The following is a 15822-nucleotide window of genomic DNA, read 5'->3' on the forward strand; positions in this document are numbered from 1 at the left end:
TCATTTCAATCTCATTTATAGTTTCCATATTCTCAAAATCTTTTGCCAGACAATCATATTTATGAGGCTTTCCTGTTTCATCTTCTCCTACATCTGCCCTTCTTGTTCTTTAGCCCACCTTTTTATACCCCTCATGTCCATGCATTGCACCTGTGTGTCCCTGGAGTGCTTGCTCAGCACACCTGGGCACTCTCATTGCTGTCAGTGCTGCTCACCTGCTTCTCACAGCTGCACCCACTCCCAGTCACCCCAAACTGTGTCCCTGCAGTGAAGCCCTGCTGGTTTCAGAGCTGGGAGTGTGGGACATGGTGGCTGTTTCACCCAGCAGATCCCAGCAGGCACGGGAGGGAAGGAGGAGCAGGAACAGGACCTGCAGTGAGGGGGGCTGTGCCTGATCTCTGCCTCAGTTCCCATCCTCAGCATCTCCAGAAAGCTTCCCCAGGCCTTGACTGCTTTTCCTCTCAATTTGGCTGCTGTTTCAGTGCAGGAGGATGAGGGGGTTCATCTCTAGACTGAAGTGGCCAGGAGGGTGCTGGTGGCTGCTCTGTGGGACCAGGCTGTGACAGAGCTGCTGGGCCAGGTGCCACCAGCAGGGATGGAGCATGCACTGAGGGGATTCAGGCAGCCTTGGAAAGGTGTTTTCCATCTTCTGAAGCCTCCTGAGCTCAGTCCTCACAGTGCTCCTCACAAGGCAGCAGCAGCAGGGGTTTGCAGGGCAAGGCAGCTAAAGGGGCTCTACCTGAGCATCCAAACTCCCTCAGCCACCCTCCATGCTGGAACACCTCACCTGAGGTGAGAGGATTTGTTTTCACTCAGGAAATGATGTCTCAGGTTTGAGCTTTTCTATTTTTCAGGTTCTGTGCTGCTTTAGTCTGTGGGTCTGGGTTCACATGAGGGGATGGTGAGCTCTGTGCACAGAGCAGGGAGACAAAACAATTCCTGCTCCAGCTGGGCACCAAGGACAAATGATCCAAATCTCAGCCCCAAGAGCACAAACACCATGGGCTGGAGAGAGAAAAACAAGGATGGGACTGCATGGGCTGGGGCTGGAATTGGACAATGAACTCCAATATGCAAATGGAACAGAACTTATAAAAGTGAGAGACCCCATGACCTGTTGTGCATTTTGGGACCATTTTGGTTCATCCTGGGTGCAGCCCTGGCTGGGCTCTTGTGCTGCCCAAGGTGGGTCCATTGAGGCCTCCTAATAAATCCCTGCTTTATTCTTTAGCTCTGTCCAGTCTCTGTTCTAGGTCAGCCCTCACAAGGCATCAGAAGAGTTGAAGGAATCATTTCCAACCCCTTCTCAGTGGTGCAGCCAGAGGAGCAAACCGTGAGGGTGTTTGATGCTTTTGGCCTCTTTTTCCAGAGGGTCACCCGGGCTGACCTTCCCCATGCTCAGGACAGCTGGACACCAACCCTTCAATATTGGCACAAGGAGCTATTTTGTGTTTTTCCATTTAAATCTCATTTGAAGGAAAGTCCATCTGGTTCCCTCTGTGCTGCCAGAGGAAAAAAGGGCTTTTCTTGGGTCAGTTTTCCACAGGGAGACCCAGGAGAGGCAGCGTGGCCCAGGACTTGTGCCTGGTGGGAGGCTGGGGCAGGGCCCCTGTAATTGAACACTAATTAGGGATGGAAAAGGAGCAGAACCCTGCAACTGCAAATGGAAGGTGGAGTGACATAAATGAGAGAGAAACTGTGACCTTTTTCCATAAGCAGGAATATTAACCAAGTGTGACTAATGGAGTGGGGAGGAAATAATCCTGCCTTCATTTGTCCTTATTGCAGGGCCTGATGAGGAGTGGGAGCCTTGGGCTGCTGCTCCCAGGGGAGGGAAGTGGGTGATGCCAACATCTCTGCCAGCCCTGCCCAGTGCTCTGGAAAGTCATTCCAGGAGTTCTTGTGGAGGTTGGACCCTCCAGCCCAGCCAGGGCTGCACCCAAGATGAACCAAAATGGTCACAAAATGGACACCTGGTCGTGGGGTCTCTCACTTTGATCAGTTCTGCTCCATTTGCATAGTAGAGTTAATTGTCTAATTACAGCTCTAGCTTATTAAGTCCCATCTTTCTTGTTTTTCTCTCTTCAGTCCATGTTGTTTGTGCTCTTGGGGCTGAGATTTGGATCATTTGTCCTTGGTCCCCAGCTGGAGCAGGAATTGTTCTGTCTCCCTGCTCTGTGCACAGAGCTCACCATCCCCTCATGTGAACCCAGACCCACCCACTAAAGCAGCCCAGAATCTGAAACATAGAAAAGCTCAAACCTAAGGCATCATTTCCTGAGGGAAAACAAATTCCAGGGTCTTACCTCTTCCCTTCAGGGTCACTTTTACATCAAGCACCAGCCTTGTGGCAAAGCAATTTGGCACCACTGCCTTCCCCTGCCTTGCCCAGCCTGCAACATCTGGAAACCTCTGGAAATCCAGGTGCAGGTTGTTGCTGTTGCAGTGACAAGTGGGGCTGTGATCTGTTGGGTCAGGCTCATCCAGCATCAGACAATGCTGCTGGGTTTTTGGGGTTTCTTTCCATGCCCTGAGGGTCTCTCTGGCTCAGGCTTTTGCTGCCCTGAGTTCATGTCCCTGTCCCTGTGCAGGGATCACTCCATGGCCTGGGGACCTGTCCCTGCTGCCTCAGTCCTGGCTCAGCTCTTTCCACCTCAGTGACTTTCCCAAGACTCCTAAGAAACAGATCTTTTTTTCCCTCTGTTTCATTTTTAACAGCTCTGCCTCATTTCTCCCTCCATTTCTCTCCCTGGGATCATTTCTGGCTGTCCCCCCAGAGCTGGGAGATGCTGTGTCCCTGTTGTGCTGCAGTGGAGATGAATTCTTCCTCCTTCCTTGAGCATTTTCCAAATCTTCCCATTTACTTTTGCAGATAGAAACTCTTTGGGGGGCTGTCACTGAGAGAGGATTTCAAATGAGCAGCCTGTGACACCTCCCCATGGTAATGTGTCATTTTTGTTGTTGATATTTCAGTAACTAAAGGTCAGCTGGAAGCTCAGCTGGCTGGACAATCTGACATTAATTACACTAATGAGCAAAAGTCTCTGGCTTAATGCTCCTGGATACCAGGGCTGTGTGACACTGGGGCACTCTCAGGTGTCCTGGGATCCATGGAATGATCAAATCCCAAAAGATCCCGAGCTGGATCCCACAGGGATCCTCAGTGCAGCCCCATCCCTGCACAGCCACCCCAACAACCCCACCCTGAGCAGCCCTGAGAGCCTGGATGTGGCACTGGGTGCCAGGGTTGAGGTGCTGGGGCTGGGTTGGACTCGATGATCTTGGAGGTCTCTCCCAACCCAGTGATTCCAAAATTCTGTGATTCTGTGTCCAAAGGCTCCTGGAGCTGTGGCAGCCTTGGCACCATTCCCTGGGGAGCCTGGGCAGTGCCCAGCAGCCTCGGGGGGCAGAACCTTGCCCTGAGCTCCATGCCAAGGCCTGGCCCAGCTCCAGCCCTTGCTGGGCTCCTGTCCCTGTCCCAGAGCAGAGCTCAGCCCCTGCCCCTGTGCCTGCCCTGGGCAGGAGCTGCAGCCCCCAGGAGCCTCCCCTCAGTCTCCTGGGCTCCAGCTGAACCAGCCAAGTGCCCTCAGCTGCTCCTCAGCCCTTCCCCAGCTCCGTGTCCCTCCTTTGGCCACTCTCCAACAGCTTTGGCTCCTTCTGATCTCGTGGTGCCCAAAGTGCCCCCAGCACTGGAGGTGAGGCTGCCCCAGGGCAGAGCAGAGTGGGACAATCCCTCCCTGGGCCTGGTGCCCCCAGCACAGGGTGGCCCTTGGGGCTGCCAGGGCCCAGCAGTGACTCAGATCCAACTTGCCCCTGACCAGGACCCCCAGGGCCCTTGGGATGTGCTCAGCAACTGTTCCAGGCATCACAGCAGATCTGGCTCATCTCAGAGCACTGCAGAAAGGGCCCTGGGGGTCCTGGTCAGTGGCAAGTTGGATCTGCCTTAGAAGAGCTCAACTTGGGCACCTTGGTCTGGTTCTCTGCATGTCTGCTGATTTCCAGGACATCTGGGTCTTGTCTGGCTTTGGGATTTGCTGCTGAATTCCTTTTTTCAAGGAGATCCACTATGCAGAACTGGAAGCTCCTTGATGGAGAAGCAGGTCCTGTGTGGCACCCAGGGAGAGGGGAATCCTCTCCTGGCTCCTGCACTGAGTAGCCCAGAAAAGAGTTTGAAAAATCCAAGTTTTGAGTAAAAAACCAAAAATCACAGGAGCAGAAGGTGACAACAACCCTGGTGGCACAAAGATACAGAGGGCCAGGGTGCTGTGCTGGTGTCACCACGTGGCACTGAGGGAGGTTTAGGCACTTCACCCACGTGCTGGTGGGTCCCATTTCACAAGGATTAAAATGTATTTGCAGACAAAACCCCGGAGGTAACCTGAGACAGAGGTTGCTACGTGACCCAGGAGCTGCCAAAAACAAATGCCAAGACCATCAGCTCATTCCCAGGGCTGGGAATGAGGGACTCACCTGACAAGCCAAGCTCAGGTGGTCTCTAAGTGAGCTTAAATTCCACATTCCCCATGCTCAGGCAGGATGGGAGTGAAGAAACCTCTCAGGGAGGGCAGGAGAGGCTGCTCAGGGCCAGGAGCTGAGCACGTTTTGCCTGACTGCAGTTTGCTCTCTGCAGGTCTGCAGTAAATACCTGGCTGTGTCCAGCCTGCTGGAATTGGATTGAAATTTTACCTTTTCCATCCCCAGAGCTGGAGCCTGGCCATGGGGAGCAGCAGCTGGGCTGGTGTGGTTGGGATTTACCCTCAGGTGGTGCTGGTTCTGAGGAGCCTCCTCCATCCCTGCTGGAATATCTGAGTGTGTGAGTCCCACACACGGTGCTGCAAGAGATCCAAAGCCACTTCCCTCCCAGTTATCCCATCTCCCAGGAGTGGAGCAGCCCCAGGGATCCACAGCAGATCTGTGGCCATCAGTCCCTCAAAGCACACACACTGCATCCCCTGGAGGCAAATTCCTTCTCGAATTGCACCAGCTGTAGTTGATGGAGGTGTCACAAGCTCCCCCCTGCAGGTGCTGAGGGTGTGTTCAGGTGTTTTTGGGTCATTTCTGCATCTCAGGGCTTGGTTTGGGTCATTCTTGCTGTTATTTCAGGGTGGTGGGTCAGAGTTACTCCCACACTGTGTGCTCCAGCTCCCTGTGCTGCAGGGCACCTTCCTGAGGAGATGGGATCCTGCTGGGATCCTGGGCTTTCATATCCTGCTGGGATCCCGGGCTTTCCCATCCTGCTGGGATCCTGGGCTTTCATATCCTGCTGGGATCCTGGGCTTTTCCATCCTGCTGGGATCCTGGACTTGGTCATCCTGCTGGGATCCTGGGCTTTCCCATCCTGCTGGGATCCTGGGCTTTTCCAGCCTTCTGGGATCCTGGGCTTTCTATCCTGCTGGGATCCTGGGCTTTTCCACCCTGCTGGGAACCCAGGCTTTCCCATCCTGCTGGGATCCTGGGCTTTCCCATCCTGCTGGGATCCTGGGCTTTCCCATTCTGCTGAGATCCTGGGCCTGTCCATCCTGCTGGGATCCTGGGCTTTTCCATCCTGCTGGGATCCTGGGCCTGTCCATCCTGCTGGGATCCTGGGATTTCCCATCCTGCTGGGATCCTGGGCTTTCCCATCCTGCTGGGATCTCGGGCTTTCCCATCCTGCTGGGATCCTGGGCTTTTCCATCCTGCTGGGATCCTGGGCCTGTCCATCCTGCTGGGATCCTGGGATTTCCCATCCTGCTGGGATCCTGGGCTTTCCCATCCTGCTGGGATCTCGGGCTTTCCCATCCTGCTGGGATCCTGGGCTTTTCCATCCTGCTGAGATCCTGGGCTTTTCCATCCTGCTGGGATCCTGGGCTTTCCCATCCTGCTGGGATCCTGGGCTTTTCCAGCCTTCTGGGATCCTGGGCTTTCCCATCCTGCTGGGATCCTGGGCTTTTCCAGCCTTCTGGGATCCTGGGCTTTTCCATCCTGCTGGGATCCTGGGCTTTTCCATCCTGCTGGGATCCCAGGCTTTTCCATCCTGCTGGGATCCTGGGCTTTCATATCCTGCTGTGATCCTGGGCTTTTCCAGCCTGCTGGGATCCTGGGCTTTCATATCCTGCTGTGATCCTGGGTTTCTCCATCCTGCTGCCAGCCCTGATTGTCCCTTTTGTCCTGAGGGACCCAGAATTCCCCCTATAACAGCAGGAACACACATTCCCAGCTCCCAGAAGGTCCCAGTGTCAGTGGGATCCGCTGAGCCCTTCACCCCAGCCAGTCCCTCCCTGGGTGGCAGGGATGCGAATCCCATGTGGGATTTGAAACTCATGTTCTGGAACAAATGCTTTCATTTGGAACTGCATGGAACTCAGTCAGGAACACTCCCCAATAAAGGGGATCACACCCCAAAGGTGTGATCCCTGTGCCAGGGATGTGATCCATGTGCCCCATGGGTGTGATCCCTGTGTCCCCATGGTTGTGATCCCTGTGCCCCCATGGGTGTGATCCCTGTGCCAGGGGTGTGATCCCTGTGCCCCATGGGTGTGATCCCTGTGTCCCCATGGGTGTGATCCCTGTGTCCCCATGGGTGTGATCCCTGTGCCCCATGGCTGTGATCCCTGTGCCCCATGGGTGTGATCCCTGTGTCCCCATAGGTGTGATCCCTGTGCCCCATGGGTGTGATCCCTGTGTCCCCATAGGTGTGATCCCTGTGCCCCATGGGTGTGATCCCTGTGCCAGGGATGTGATCCCTGTGCCAGGGGTGTGATCCCTGTGTCCCCATGGGTGTGCTCCCTGTGCCAGGGGTGTGATCCCTGTGTCCCCATGGGTGTGATCCCTGTGCCATGGGTGTGATCCCTGTGTCCCCATGGGTGTGATCCCTGTGTCCCCAGGGGTGTGATCCCTGTGTCCCCATGGCTGTGATCCCCGTGTCCCCAAAGTTGTGATCCCTGTGTCCCCAAAGGTGTGATCCCTGTGCCCCAAAGGTGTGATCCCTGTGCCAGGGGTGTGATCCCTGTGCCCCATGGGTGTGATCCCTGTGCCAGGGATGTGATCCCTGTGCCCCAAAGGTGTGATCCCTGTGTCCCCAAAGTTGTGATCCCTGTGCCCCATGGGTGTGCTCCCTGTGTCCCAAAGTTGTGATCCCTGTGCCCCATGGGTGTGATCCCTGTGCCAGGGGTGTGATCCCTGTGTCCCTAAAGGTGTGATCCCTGTGTCCCCAAAGGTGTGATCCCTGTGTCCCCATGGCTATGATCCCTGTGTCCCCATGGCTGTGATCCCTGTGCCCCATGGGTGTGATCCCTGTGCCCCATGGATGTGATCCCTGTGTCCCCATGGGTGTGATTCCTGTGCCCCATAGGTGTGATCCCTGTGCCAGGGATGTGATCCTTGTGTCCCAGGGGTGTGATCCCTGTGCCAGGGGTGTGATCCCTGTGTCCCCTTGGGTGTGATCCCTGTGTCCCCATGGGTGTGATCCCTGTGCCAGGGATGTGATCCCTGTGTCCCCATGGGTGTGATCCCTGTGTCCCCATGGGTGTGATTCCTGTGCCCCATAGGTGTGATCCCTGTGCCAGGGATGTGATCCCTGTGCCCCATGGGTGTGCTCCCTGTGTCCCAAAGGTGTGATCCCTGTGTCCCCATGGGTGTGCTCCCTGTGCCCCAGGTCCGGCTGCTGCTGCTCCTCATTCCCCTGCCCTGGAAAGCTCCTTTGCCAAAGGCTCCCCAAGCCTCTCCCAGCAGGAATTAACCCCCTGATTGCTGCTGCCCACCCAAACGCCACCTCTCCGAGCTGAGTGAGGTCTGCAGCAGGCTCAGAGCAGCTGCTGAGCTGCAGCAGCAGCGTGGGTGTGCTGAGAGACCCGAGCCGGGGACATTTGAGGGCTGTTAAGCAGGATTTCCACACAAAAGGAGCTATTTAAATTCCCTCTTCCTTTGCAACAGGCAAATTAAACTTCATCCAGAGAGCTCAAAGCAATTCGGTGAAACCACAGCGAATCATTTGTTCAGCATCTGCTGCATCAGTGCTGGGAGCATCTCCCGATCCCGCCCAGGTCCCCAAAAATGCCCAGGGGGGGACACTGGGCTGGGGGTCCGGCCAGTGGCACTTCTGCTGCCACGTTTGGGTGAAATCTCCCCAGATTCGAGGCCTCCTGGGCAGTGGGCATCCCCTGGGTGGGTTCAGTGCCCTCCTGGAGTCCCTGCACGATTCCCCAAGGGCAGGGCTGGGTCTTCCCTGCTCCACCCGGAGCTACCCAGGCAGGGATGGGCTGGGACGCTCTCCTGGTGGGGAGAGGATCCTTCAGGGCACAAAGTGTGATATAATTTTATATTTCTAAAATTATAAATATACTTTATAATATATCTTTTATATTTATATTTATTTATAATATTTTATAATATATAAATATTGTATATTTCTAATTCTATAAATTAGGCATATACTATATTTATATATTATAAAATATACATATTATAAAATATACATATATTTAACGATAACAATTAATATTATTATATTTTAAATTACATATGAATATATATTTTATATTGTACTATATATTTAATATAAATTACAATATAAATTAAAATATAATATAATGTAATATAATATAATATAATGTAATATAATATAATATAATGTAATGTAATATGATATAATGGAATAGAATAGAATAGAATAGAATAGAATAGAATAGAATAGAATAGAATATCTAGGGTATATATTATATAATATTATAAATAGATGATATTTTATATTAAAATATGCTATATAATATTTATATATTTACAGATAAAACCAGGCAAGCTGCAATGGTCAGGTCACACATGCACCTGGAGCAGTTCTGAGGATGCTCCCTCTCTCTGGGAAGTGCCTGGGTGCCACATCCCCGGCCTTTGGAGGGGTTTATTTGGGATTTCTGTGGCAGACACTGGGGGAAGGTGACTGACAGTGCTCTCCCTGTGCTTTCTGTGCAGAGGAGCCGAGGCTGGCTGTGCCTGACCCTTCACCATGTGACCGTCCCCAGGCTCCAATGCCTCAGCAGAGCCCCATGTCAGAGCAGCCCTGCACCTGCAGAACGGTGAGAACTCCCTGGCCTCCAGTGGGATTGGGGGTTGTGCACTGGGACACTCAAAATCCAGCTCATTTTGACCTCGTGGCCACCCCTGCTTGGTGGCATTAGCCCTCTCCTTGTCCCCAGCTCCTTGTGCAGCAGGAGTCCCATGGAGCAGTTGGGAGATGTCCAGCCTGTTGTCACCACCCCAAAATAAGCCAGAAGAGGCTCAGGCAGAGCTGTGGTGTGAAGCTCTGGGATGCTGAGCTCAGGGATTTGCTCAGGGTTGGTGGCAGGCAGCAGTGGGACCCCTCCCTTGGTCACTGTTGGACCCTCAGCCTTGGCCATGCCAGGATCCATGTGCAGCCGTGGTTTGGGGTTTGTATGGATTTCCTGGGATTTGGGAGTTCCTCAGCTCAGAGAGGAGCTCTGGAGGCTTTGCCTCTGCTCTGCTGTCCAGATGCCAGACAGGGAGTGAAGCCACACGGCCCCTTTCCCTTCCCCCATGGAGATTTCTGGCTTTTGGGACCCTCTTGGGGCTGCACATGAGAAGGAGCTGAGCTGCTCTCCTGGTGCCCCAGCTGATGCCCTGCAGCCACACATCTGGGACTGACGCCAGCGTGTCTTGCTCCAAATGTCACCACTGCCTCATCAGTGTCACCCTCCAGCCAAGGGGGGTCTGGGGGTGGCACAGCTGAACCCCCCTGGGCTCTGCTGGGCCCCTCTGGGATCTCCAGCGAGGCCAGGACAGATCTGGGGTGGATCCCCCTGTCCCCTCCCCTCTGCGGGATGATCCCAGGGGTTGGTCCTGCTCCCACTCGTGTGACAGGGCTGGGCTGGGATGTCAGGGGTTGTTTCACCCCTGTTGTGGGTTGGGATTTCAGGGGTTGTTTCACCTCTGGCATGGGTTGGGATTTCAGGGGTTGTTTCACCCCTGTCATGGTTGGGATGTCAGGAGCTGTTTCACCTCTGGCATGGGTTGGGGTTTCAGGGGTTGTTTCACCCCTGTCATGGTTGGGATTTCAGGAACTGTTTCACCCCTGTTGTGGGTTGGGATTTCAGGGGTTGTTTCACCCCTGTCATGGTTGGGATGTCAGGAGCTGTTTCACCCCTGTTGTGGGTTGGGATTTCAGGGGTTGTTTCACCCCTGTCATGGGTTGGGATTTCAGGGGTTGTTTCACCCCTGTTGTGGGTTGGGATTTCAGGGGTTGTTTCACCCCTGTCATGGTTGGGATGTCAGGAGCTGTTTCACCCCTGTTGTGGGTTGGGATTTCAGGGGTTGTTTCACCCCTGTCATGGGTTGGGATTTCAGGGGTTGTTTCACCCCTGTTGTGGGTTGGGATTTCAGGATCTGTTTCACCCCTGTCATGGTTGGGATTTCAGGAGCTGTTTCACCCCTGTCATGGGTTGGGATGTCAGGAGCTGTTTCACCCCTGTCATGGGTTGGGATTTCAAGGGTTGTTTCACCCCTGTCATGGTTGGGATTTCAGGGGTTATTTCACCCCTGTTGTGAGTTGGGATGTCAGGAGTTGTTTCACCCCTGTCGTGGCATTTTGCTCTCGCTGCTCCCATGATCATAATTGGGATGGCAATAAAATCTCCAGTGAAGCAGCAGCTGCAGACAGATCTTAAAAAATGCTCTCAGCCCGGGAGTGCTGCTGAGCAGAGCTGGGAGGGGGAGGGAAAGCTGCCACTCCGTGCTGCTCCTGCCTGGAATTCCCACTCCCAGCAGGGTTTCAGGGTTTCCAGCAAATTGGGGGCTCCACCTGTGCCCCCTGTCCCCCCTGTCCCTGCAGAGCTCCGAGCTGGGTTCTGCAGAGCTGAGCAGTCCTGCTGGGACCAGGCTGCTCTCCAGCCACAGCTGCCTGTCCCTGCAGCTGTCCGTCAGTCTGGCCTGTCAGTCTGCTCCCCTGCCCACATGTCCAGCAGTCCAGTGGGATTAAAGCCTCTGGAATGATGGATCCCCCTGCTGAGGTGCAGAGATCGGCTGGGAGCAGCCAGGGCTCCCCCTCCAGAGGGCAGCTGGCCCTGCTGGGCACCCCTGCCATGGATGAAGGCTCCCTTGGGGCTGAGCCCTCAGGAGAAGGGCCCTCCCTGCGGCTCAAGGCTGCAAAGAGCCTTTGTTTTATCCAGGAGCTTGGAGGAGAGGCTGGGACTGCCCTGATCTGTGTCACCACAGCTCAGGTGAGGGATTAGGAGGAGATTTTGCCATCAGAGGTCCAGCACAGGCAGCCAGTGACAGCAATCAGGGTGTGATTTATGTGCCAGCCCCCCGAGGGGCTCAGACCAGCCTTCCTGAAGTGCTGAGCTTAATGAAGGAGCTGATCTAACGAGGGCTGGCACGGCTGGGCTGGACAAATGAGGTCATGTGCTGGGGCAAAGCCCCTGGGAGGCAGCTGTGACTGAAATCACCAGGAAATCACTGTCCAGCAGCAGGGTAGGGCTCTCTGGGCACTGAAATCACTGTCCAGCAGCAGGGCAGGGCTCTCTGGGCACTGAAATCACTGTCCAGCAGCAGAGCAGGGCTCTCCTGGCACTGAAATCACCAGGAAATCACTGTCCAGCAGCAGGGCAGAGCTTTCCTGGGCACTGAAATCACTGTCCAGCAGCAGAGCAGGGCTCTCTGGGCACTGAAATCACCAGGAAATCGCTGTCCAGCAGCAGGGCAGGGCTCTCTGGGCACTGAAATCACTGTCCAGCAGCAGGGTAGGGCTCTCTGGGCACTGAAATCACTGTCCAGCAGCAGGGTAGGGCTTTGCTGGCACTGAAATCACTGTCCAGCAGCAGGGCAGGGCTCTCTGGGCACTGAAATCACTGTCCAGCAGCAGGGCAGGGCTCTGCTGGGCTCTGAAATCACCAGGAAATCACTGTCCAGCAGCAGGGTAGGGCTCTCTGGGCACTGGAATCACTGTCCAGCAGCAGGGCAAGGCTATCCTGGGCACTGAAATCACCAGGAAATCACTGTCCAGCAGCAGGGCAGGGCTCTCCTGGCACTGAAATCACTGTCCAGCAGCAGGGCAGAGCTCTGCTGGCACTGAAATCACCAGGAAATCACTGTCCAGCAGCAGGGCAGGGCTCTCCTGGCACTGAAATCACTGTCCAGCAGTAGGGCAGGGCTCTCTGGGCACTGAAATCACTGTCCAACAGCAGGGCAGGGCTCTCTGGGCACTGAAATCACTGTCCAGCAGTAGGGCAGGGCTCTCTGGGCACTGAAATCACCAGGAAATCACTGTCCAGCAGCAGGGCAGGGCTCTCTGGGTACTGAAATCACTGTCCAGCAGCAGGGCAGGGCTCTGCTGGGCACCTCAGGGCAGACTGGGACCTGTGCTGGCACTGGGGGGTGGCTGCACGTCAGCATCCCAGCTCTGCACGCCCCCGAGCAGCGTCATCATCATCATCGTCATCCATCAGCGCTCTGAAAGGTGCCTAATTACAGCCTCTGCTTTCCTGTTCCCTTATTCATCCTCCTGCCCCAGCACCCCCTTTGTCACCCAGCTGCAGGGCTGGAACTGCAGGGCTGGAGCAGTGAAGGCACAGGGACCCTTCCTGTGACAAGGTCTCACATCCTCCCTGCTGCTCAGAGCCCCTGTGGGTGATTTGTCCCCCCAGCAGGAGGGGACACCCCCAGAGGTGTTCCCACCACACCCTGTCCTGCCTGGCCATTCCCTCTGTGCCCTCCCACATGGACTCAGCCATGCTGTGGTGCTCTCAGTTTGCTCCCAGGCCGTGTTTTGGTGCTCAGGAGGGAGGCAGGAGGGGGAGGCAGCTGCAGAGGAAGGAGCAAATTCCCCTCTCTCATTGAATGCTCTGTATTTGTGTCTCTGTGGGGGCAGGAGCCCTTGCCAGGAGCTTTTCTGTGCCCGTGGCTGTGCCTGGCTGTCACATCTGTGCTGCTGGGGCTCCTGGGGGCTCGTGCTTTGTACATCCAGCAGCAACAAATGTCGTGTGGACCCTACAGCTGAGGTGCCAGGACAGTTGCCAGGGGTTTGTGTTCTTTGACCCCACTCCCAGGCTGGGGAGAAACCTGAGACCAGGCCAGCCTTGGCCAAGGTTGGTTTGGATGGGCACCTTTGGGCTTGGATGGGGACCTTGACAAAGCCCAGCTTTGGTGGGAGAGGACAAAGCTGGGTTTGCAGTGGGAGAGGACAGAGCTGGGTTTGCAGTGGGAGAGGACAAAGCTGGTTTGCAGTGGGAGTCCTCTAGACCTGGGCTGTCACCTTGCTGCTGGCTGGGTCAGTGCTCAGGGAGAAGGACACCATGGGGCTGTGGCCAGCACCCAGTCCTGGTGACAGACTGGGCTGGGACAACACCAGAAAGTCCTGGCACTGTGGGCCGTGTGCTGTCACCCTGCAGTTGCCTCCCAGCCCCTCTTCATCCTGCCCCTGATGTTAATGGGCTTCTGCAAATTAAAAGTTCTCACCTGAACCCTCCAAAAATGAGCCCCTGCTCTCCATGCGGGGACCAGAGCCACTGAGTTCAGCTCCAGGGTTCCTGGGGGCATCAGCTGGGTGGTCTGAGATGCAGCTGAAGAGGGGGAGTCAAGCTCAGCCTCTGCTCCTGCAGGTTCTGAGATTGTTGAGATCCAGGTCAGGTTCAGTCTCAGCCACCATTTCCCAGCAGCAGTCGAGATTCAGCTCTGCCTGTGGTTCAGTCAGCCCCCCTTGGGTGGAAACGAGCCCAGCACCCACCTGCCCTGCCCCCCCCACCCCACTTTTAGAAGAGTTATCCACTTTGGTAGAGAAATAGAGATGCTCATGGAATATTAAACACCTCCCTAAAGCCCCTGTTGCTGATGAGTGGCTCCTGCTCCTCATTGCCTGGTGCAGGCAGTGACCTTTCAGAAATGTTGTACGTTGTGGTCGTTCTCTAAATGTCTCCTCTCCTGGGAGCATCTTGAGGAGATAGAGATTCAGACATGATGTCTGTCAAGAAGAAAAGCAGATTGTGGCCAATCTGGGGCTGCCTGTGCAGTGTTGCCTGGGCCACGTGCTCAGGAATCATAAGGTTGGCTCTAAAAATAAGCGGTGGCTCCTTTCGGGTCGTCTCCTTGGTGCCGTGGCTCATCAGGGAATCCTCAGTGCTGGGAGTTCCCACGTGGGAGAGGAGTGGAGAGTCCTGTGGCTGCTGGGGACTCAGGATGGGATCCTGGGCTGGGAAGACACCGTGGAGACACCAGGAAAGGAAGGGCAGATCCTCCCTGAGAGCTGCTCCGGCGCTGCTCAGCCGCCCCGAGACCTGGGGCTGCTGAGCAGGAGGAGCCTTGTGAGAGGCAGCAGCTGCCACTCACCAAATTAACTCCCTTCTCTGGAAGCTTTTCATGTTCTCCAGCTGTCCCTGAAGTCACCCTTGGGGACATTCAGTGGTGACCCAGCCACCACCTGGCTCCTGCCCAGGCAGCTCCTTCCATGCTCCCCTCCCCATTCCCCTGCCTTGCCAGCAACATCTGCTCTGCCTGAGCAGCCTTGAGAGGGACACCAGGGTGACAGCACCAGCACAGCCAGCACAGGGCTGTTGGGGATGGCCACTTGGCCACCTGGTGGCCTGAGGACTCTCAAGGTGTTCACTGTTGGGGAAGATGAAACAGGAAAGCCTCATAAATATGATTGTCTGGCAAAAGATTTTGAGACTATAGAAACTATAAGCAAGATTGAAATGAAAGCAAGCTTTGAGATCCCTCAGTTACTGAACAACAGGAAAACAATGGCATGGCCAGCTGAAGGTGATCCCCTTTTGATGGAGCAACACCCTCTGCTTGCAGACAGCTCCAAGGGTCAGAGCAGACCCTGCCAGCCTGGCAGAAGGGGTCCAAAGAGGAGTTTTTAGGGTTTAAAATGTAACACAGTAGGGTAATGTAATGATTTTTATAGGCTGTATGGAAATGCTATAGGATTTGTATCTTGTACTAGATTGGTTAGTATTAGAGAATTAGAATATTCAACACAGTAGAAAATTTATTGTGTTGTATTGCCCTCTTGCCTTTTATTCTCTTATCCTTCTATTTCCAAGCTCTTACCCTTTTACTCTCTTATGCTTTTGCTCTCTTACCCTTTTACTCTCTCACCCTCTCATCTTCTCTGCCCCTCTCTTCTCTCAGTCCTGCTCTGAGCTGTGCCTGGCAGCTCCCAGCAGGGCCCTGCACCCAGGCCCTTTGCAATAAACCCCAAGTTCCATGACCAGAAGAAGATTTATTGTATTGTAACAGGAACCTCGTCCTCTTTTACTCTCTCTTTACCCTCTTTACTCTTCCTCACTCTCTCATCTTTTACCACGCTCTTGCCTTCTCTCTCTTTATCTCTCTCTTCTCTCAGGCCTGCTCTGAGTTGTGGCTGCAGCTCCCAGCAGGGCCCTGCACCCAGGCCCTTTGCAATAAATGCAATTTCCCTGACCTGGCTGCAGAGATCTCTCATCTCCGTCCATCCCCACCATCCTACCCCAACACTCCCACGGTTCACCAGGTCCTGTGGGGTGGGAGATGCTCTGTAGGGCCCCTGCTGGGTGCCCTCAGTGCCCTCCCAGCCATTGGCTCTCCCTCTGCTCCTCCAGCCCTGCCCAGCCCAGCCCTGACCCAGAAAAACGTGCTGAGAGCCACAGAGCCGGGAGAATTTGTTTCCCAGCCAGCCCCTGATAGGATTAGGAATAACTCTCTCCTGGATAATTCTCCATTAGGTCTGGTGATTGATTTCCTTCCTTCTTACCCCCAGCTCTGTCCTGCTCTCCCTGTTTCAGCTGCATTATTTATTCTCATGCTTGGCTTGCTAATTGCCTGATCACCAGAGCTGAGGCTTGGGCACATCCCTGG

At 54.8% G+C, this 15822-nt stretch overlaps 1 protein-coding gene across 4 annotated transcripts in view; it reads left to right on the forward strand.

The window, feature by feature from the left end:
• Window positions 1-15822, forward strand: part of LINGO3 (leucine rich repeat and Ig domain containing 3) — a 38264-nt gene that overhangs the window by 8055 nt on the left and 14387 nt on the right. For 2 of the 4 annotated variants that reach the window (XM_071452090.1, XM_071452089.1), the window contains exon 2: window positions 8947-9050. The exons of the other annotated variants lie outside the window; for them this stretch is intronic. The gene's annotated coding sequence lies outside the window, so the exon portion shown is untranslated. The remainder of the gene's footprint in view (window positions 1-8946; window positions 9051-15822) is intronic. 4 annotated transcript variants of the gene reach the window in all.

Source organism: Agelaius tricolor, unplaced genomic scaffold (assembly GCF_023055355.1).
Source record: "Agelaius tricolor isolate 1412-34295 unplaced genomic scaffold, bAgeTri1.0.p SCAF_33, whole genome shotgun sequence".
Taxonomy (NCBI): domain Eukaryota; kingdom Metazoa; phylum Chordata; class Aves; order Passeriformes; family Icteridae; genus Agelaius; species Agelaius tricolor.